Source organism: Saccopteryx bilineata, chromosome 1 (assembly GCF_036850765.1).
Source record: "Saccopteryx bilineata isolate mSacBil1 chromosome 1, mSacBil1_pri_phased_curated, whole genome shotgun sequence".
NCBI classification, from domain to species: domain Eukaryota; kingdom Metazoa; phylum Chordata; class Mammalia; order Chiroptera; family Emballonuridae; genus Saccopteryx; species Saccopteryx bilineata.
Genome location: NC_089490.1, coordinates 181,833,906 through 181,840,841, shown reverse-complemented (window position 1 = coordinate 181,840,841; position 6,936 = coordinate 181,833,906).

Below are 6,936 nucleotides of genomic sequence, written 5' to 3'. Positions count from 1 at the left end.
ATCTAGTAGGAAAGATAGAAATTTAATCTGTAACTGGTAACTCCAATGAACAAGATAAGGAGGGCGTGCTCTGAAAACACAAAAGGGGGTGCCTAACCAGTCCAAGGGATCTGAGAAGCCCTTTCTTAGGACATAATATCTATGGTTACCTCTGATTAACAGGTAGTAGGCAGCCTGACAAAACTCCATGGAGAAGAAAAGTAGTTTCAGGCCAAACACTTTTATGTTTGTTTGCCTCTCGGGTTTTCTTGAATATTCTAAGTATATAGGAATACAATGGAATATTATTAATTTTTATATCCTCTTCTGTTTATATAAAATTATTGCATTAATTCTCATAGCTTTTTAGTTCATTTCTTTGGGTTTTCCTAGTAAACAATCATTTTATATGGAAATCTAATCTTTTTAAGGCTATTTATAACATCAATTTTTTTTCTACCTTTTAGGGGAAAAAGTTTGAAAAGTTTATTTTCTGCCAGATAACATGGTATTTCCTTCTATTGGTTCTAAATATACAAACCTCATGAGTCACCCACTAGTTCTGGTATTCTGTAATGTGGTGAGTGGGCTCATGTTCACCCTACTTCTACCTTTCATAAAATAAACAATTCAGTCCCAGACTAAATGCAAAAATACATATAATAAAATAAATTGGAAACCCTCCCCCTTCTCTTTTCATCAAGAAAATCCAAAAGGTCCAAAAGAATATACTCCAAGCGGGTGTTATCCCTCCTGGGCACCACAGAGAGAGCTGTTTTATTGTTGGTGTGTGGCTCTTATAATATAATACAATAGCAGATTCAAGAAAAAACCAAATGCTTCTTAGTACAATAGTAGCAGGGACTAAGGTTATGGAAAGGGCAAGAACAAAGCTTTCCTACTAGGAGCAATGCTATTTCTTTTATATAGTTAATATTGTGTAGTTCTTCAAGACAAGTTAAACCTTGCACAGGTGAGGTGTGCTATCTCTTAGGTGAACTAGTGTGGAAGCAGCCACTGCAAAACCAAATTAGCAGTCACAGACCCTCCAGGGCTCTCACCTGTGATACTGAAATCTATTCCTTCCTCTGGTGCAGCCAGGGAAGGGAAGGGACGGGATAGACCCTTTTGCTCCTAGAGGAGGCATGAGGTCTACCAAGGAAGAAGATGAGAATGGCAAACCCAGGGGCCTGAAAGAGAGAGAGGTTGGATGAGTAAGAACACGAATAGTGGATCCCCCTTTCCCAAGACTGAGGTCTGGAAGGACCTTTCTGTATGTTGGGCAAGGGTGTTGATCAAATTGATGAAGGTTCCAATCTCTGGTCCCCACACATGGTTTACTCATCTGAGGACTTCCTAACAGTCGGGAGAACATTGCTTTTTCACTTCCCTGGCATTCCCGTTTCTCTGGTCTGGGAGGACAATGAGAAAAGGTGGCTGCGAGATGGCACGGACCCACCTGCATCACTCGTCCTGAGGGCCATAAGGCAGACTCAACAACTGGCATCAGAAATGAGCCCAGACGTATTCATTGGTTGGAGACACCTTTTGAGACAGAAAATAAGTCCCATCATGTTCCAGTTACAGGAGTCACGAACATAACAGAAAAAGTTTAAGTTATACCACAGAAGGCAAGCCACCAGGCAGCCTGGAGGACTGGCCGAGGCCACCCCATGTCTGGTGGGAGCATTCCAGCACAAAGCTCATTGTTAGTGGGAGCTCTATTCTCTGGCCCTCTTGGAACTGAATGGGAAGCACACCCAACCTATTAACCATCCCCTCTGGGAGAAGATGTCCAACCCCAGATCAGCTCTGTATCCCTCACTTTGTTTGTAACAGAAAGGTTTGGATTCATCTCTTTTAATCCTCACAATAGGATTATTAAGGTACGTATGTAGGATCCCAGTTTTACAGATGAAGAAAGAGTATCAAAGAGGTATTGTAGCAGATACTATCTGTTGCCAACCCAACAATTCACCTTTTCTCCTCTTTTCTATGGAAGCCTGTTTTTATTTAGACATCCAGGCTTCTCTGCATGGCCATGAACTTCTGGGGCCCCATCACCAGCCTAGGACGGAGCAGGAGGAAACTGGTTTATCTGGGTCAATCATGATAATTCTATTCCCTTGGCCAGTGATTGGGTAAAATATGGGCATAAGACAAACTTCTGGAAATAGAACATTTAGTGTGTCTCCTAGATAGCTTCCAGGAAGTACTTTCTTCTCATAAAGAGACAAGGCCTGCTCTGCAGCTGCACACTGTTGGGTCTGCATGAGGTTCCTGGGACCAAGGCAGCCCTTTGCGATCACAGAGTTAGGTTAGGACCCCGGGCCTGGCCACTAAGGCTGGGAGAGGAAATGACAGAAAGATTCTAGGCTCCTCATTTACACAGATGAGTGGTTGAACTCACACATCCCTGGGGTTACCTTAAGTCAAGACTTCTGACTATAGACTATAAAACATTTTCTTTAATTACTCAGTCTCTCTGGGTTGGGATTTTTATTCGCAGCCCAAAGCATCCTGACAGATACAGAAGATGATCGACTAGCCTGAAGTCACACAGCTAGAGGCCGTCGAGTTTGGCTAAAATTCCACGTCTGTGGGATTATAAACAGCATACACTCTACTCTGCCGGGGTGTACAACAGTGTGGAAAGCAATTTCACGGGATTCATTAGGCTCCTTCCCCACACAAGGATCTCTGCTAGTCAGGCATCTGTCAACTTTCTAGTGCTAAAAAAAAGGTGCTGTGAAAATGGTTTTATAAAAACACAAAACGAATCTCCTTTTCTCCCTTTGCAGTGTTTTCTGCTCTGAGGCATCACGACTGCTTTGTATTCTGCTCATAGCGTTAAGATAACAGGATTTAATTACCAAATTCATACACCACCACCATGGCATAAATGCATTGGCTTGAACTAAAATGAATGCAGTTATTAGAAAAAAGAAAAGAAATGCCGCATCGATACAGTGACAGCAGACACATAGACCAGTTTTATTCACTTTATCTCCTTGCAAGAACCAGTTAAGCCGTTTCAAAGAGATTATTGGGTTTTAATGATCCAGGACATTAAAAGGCACTTCTCCTAGTGACAATGACACCATACGTCAGGTAAAGAAGGCAGTATATTCAAGAAATAATGGCCAGTTTGTGGCAACCCTCCCCTCTCTTTCGTGATGGTCCCCCCATGGTCATTGTCCTGTTAGTGCGGCCACTGGCTGGGGATGACATTGAACAATACCGTGCAGTCTCCTGAGTCGGCATAGGAGATCTTTCCAGATTAAGACTCAGAAGCAGCTTTTGGGCCCCACAATGGAAACCACAGGAGGTGCTGAGCCCTGTCGGCAGGTGCCTCAATATTCTATCAACAGTGCACTCAGATGCCTCACCCATCCAGGGCTAAGTCCAAGATCCAAGAACCAGATTCCCCTGAGGCTGATGGACATCTACCTAGACGCCAGGTGGGAGAAGTTCCCAAATGGCTGGCCCGATTTCCCAGCGCTCTGAAGGAACCAGCCCCGGGGAACTCAGTCAAAGCAACTCCCCTTTAGCTGACTTCTTCTCCTTTGCACTTTCACAACAGATTTCTTTTTTTAAGCGAAAGTACTGCAATTTTACAAGTTTAGAAACTGAGGATCTAGACCAACCTCTTCATTTTGCAGAGACTGAAGCCAGAGGGGGGAAGTGCAGGTCCGGAGGCAGTTAAAGGGACGAGGATACAGCCAGGTCTCCATTATTCCCAGGCTGCTCCTGACTGGATACGGACGACATTTGAAGGGGTAATTTTTGAACCTCTAACCTCCCTCCTCATCCCAGCAGCCACGCTAGCTGGTAGCTGTGCCCCGTCCAGGTAAACAAGAACGTGGGCACATGCTCTCCTCTCTGCGTGTGCCCTCTCTTGGATTTGCAAGGCCAAGATTCAGTCGTTCAATGGGTACACCAGTGCAGTCAGAATCAACTGAGCTTCCTCATACTTTACAGCCTCAAGTTTTCTGTAAGAAATCTACTTCAGAGCTGTTTCCTTGGAGATGTGAAGAAAATAACAACTTTGTTAACAATCTTCCTAATGCTATTCATTCTCCCTAAGCATACTGGCACCTGGCTGGATTCTGCAGAAATCTCTGGCCTTTTCTGCTCAGCTTAACAAGAATACAACGTTTAGATGCAGCTTCAGTAAGGTCGTGGTTACCAGAGGCGATCTGACCAGCTTAAGTAGTGTCCTGGTTCTTAGTCTTGGAGGAAACTCTTGGACCTCATGGCTCAGAGAACCTTCCAGAAACTACATTTACTGGAAGGTCAGGGCTCCAGCACCAGGGCAGCTGAAGGTGCTCAGCCCAGGGCAGGCCCAAGGTGGAGTATGTGTGAGCAGGTTTCGTGATGATAACGTGGCCGGAAGAGGACAGGCCCTGGGTGGAGCTTGTGAGTGGGAAGAAATGGCGTTCTGGTCAGAGAGGGACCAAGGTGCCTGGAGGTGAAGGTTGTCAGGAGAATCTCTGCAGAAAAAGAGAGGCATCCCTATGGCTAAGGGAGCCCTAAGGACCACTCAAGCGTCAGCTCAATATGGGAAGCCCAAAGAAATAAAGACTGTTGCTGGCTACATACCCGAATAGTGCTTACAGCACAGAGGTGGAGACGGGAGACAGGCAGATTCACCTCTTCCAGAAGAAAAAGTAGGTAAAACCCGGTATGAGGAGGTCCAGCAGCAGATACTAGTAGCCATGGCTGAAGCCAAGCTAGCTGGGTCAGACCAGTCTCCCCAGTGTAAAAGCTGAGCTATTTGGGGCAAAGTCCTTAGCCTCTCAGTTCCCACAGCTGTGAAGTGGGGACAATCTCCCTCTCCTCTCAGAGGTTGTGAGGGTTAAAAGAGAGCATAAAGAGCATGCATTTAGAGCACTCAGCAGGATGCCTGGGGCACTCAACAATGGCAGCTATTGTTAGTGCTGAGCTGTTCTTCACACCTTCCAGGAGGTGGCTGTGGAGGCAATGAAGTGCTGGAATAGAAAACCCCAAAGGGCAATCCTTCCCCCTCATCAGACACCTACCAGGTGGCCCTACCAGGTTCTGGGGCAAGAGCAGGTGTTTGATCAAAGTAAGCATAGTGAGGAGAGGAGGCACAGGAGGGAGCCCATCCTGAAATCTTTCAAGGGCTCTCAGAGAGAAGGGGAGTACCAGGCTGTGTCACCCCAGAGCCCTGGTCAGCAAACTGTGGCTCGCAAGCCACATGCGGCTCTTTGGCCCCTTGAGTGTGGCTCTTCCACAAAATACCACGTGCAGACGCTCCCTTGATAAGGAATGTACCTACCTATGTAGTTTAAGTTTAAAAGATTTGGCTCTCAAAAGAAATTTCAATCGTTGTACTGTTGATATTTGGCTCTGTTGACTAATGAGTTTGCCGACCACTGCCCCAGAGGACAGCCTGAAGTCCCCTTCAACAGGGTGGAGCTGGGAGGCAGCCCAAGGAAGTCCTGTCTCCTGATGAGAGTCCATCAGGAACAGAAGGTGCTGCCTGGAAAATCTCTGAGCTCCCTTCTTAAAGATCCTTTAAGGTGGTATTAGTGTGTGTGCTGCAAACAACCCTCCTCCGGAGAACAGAACCAGTGAGACTCTGCCTCCAGGAAATGTTTGAGTAGAAGTTGGATGATCCAGTGCTGGTGTGGGGCGCCCAGTCCCATGCAAGGTTGGGCCCAGGGGACCCCCTCCTGGGATATGATTATCTATAGCTTCATTGCACAGAACATAGTCCATATGCCAGGCAGGCCAAGTGCTTAACACACAGCTATTGGCTTCATCCCGCACAACACCAACATAAGGCAGGCATTGTGGGTGAGAGAACAGTGGGGCACGCAGGTGATAAAACACTTGCCCAGAGTTGCAGTTACTAGAATACAGAGCCAGGATCCAAATCCACGCACATTTCAGCCTCAGAGTCCATGAGCTAACCATTGCTCGCACTGTTCCAGCTGAGGCAAGGGTTCATCATCCCACTGTCTCATGCTCCTTGTGGCCAGGGCCTCTGGTGACAAAGAGGATGGGAGGGTGCAGATTTGAGAAGCAGGCAGGGGCCAGGAAGCTGCCAGTTCATTGCTGGCATTGCCCCTCTGGCCTGGAATGGGGCCCTGGACCATAGCTCTCTCTGTCATCTGAGAGAGATGACCCTGACTGTGCATTAGGACATTTCCCTAGCAGCACCGGCTGAGTAGTTTTTACATGCCTATTGCTTCTGTATGTGATAGATATCTGACTCCGCACACCTGCCAACCTCCCGTCTGTCTTCTCTCCTCTGTATGCCCAGCCCCACCACCCTGGCAGAGGTGTGGCCATCCCTCAGCTTGGGACTGTCCTCCCTCCCCCCCACACCGAGGCCCCCACTCCTCCACTCCCTCCAAGCCCCCTAAAAGAGATATATGCAATCACTGACAGCAAGTGGATGAGAAGAAACAGAGAAAGCAGAATCAAAAAATTAAAACCCTATGGGCAGCAACAATTACTTTTTTTTAGTTTCTTTCATTCCTTTATTTGACACAATAGAGTAATTGATGTATGTGTATTTGGGTTAACATCAGAGTATGCCTCTGTATCAGGGGTAGTCAACCTTTTTATACCTACCGCCCACTTTTGTATCTCTGTTAGTAGTAAAATTTTCTAACCGCCCACCCGTTCCACAGTAATGGTGATTTATAAAGTAGGGAAGTAACTTTACTTTATAAAATTTATAAAGCAGAGTTACAGCAAGTTAAAGCATATAATAATAATTACTTACCAAGTACTTTATGTCAGATTTTTGCTAAGTTTGGAAGAATAAATCTTTATAAAACAACTTACTATAGTTAAATCTATCTTTTTATTTATACTTTGGTTGCTCCGCTACTGCCCACCATGAAAGCTGGAACGCCCACTAGTGAGCAGTAGGGACCAGGTTGACTACCACTGCTCTGTATCGATGCATATATTTAATAG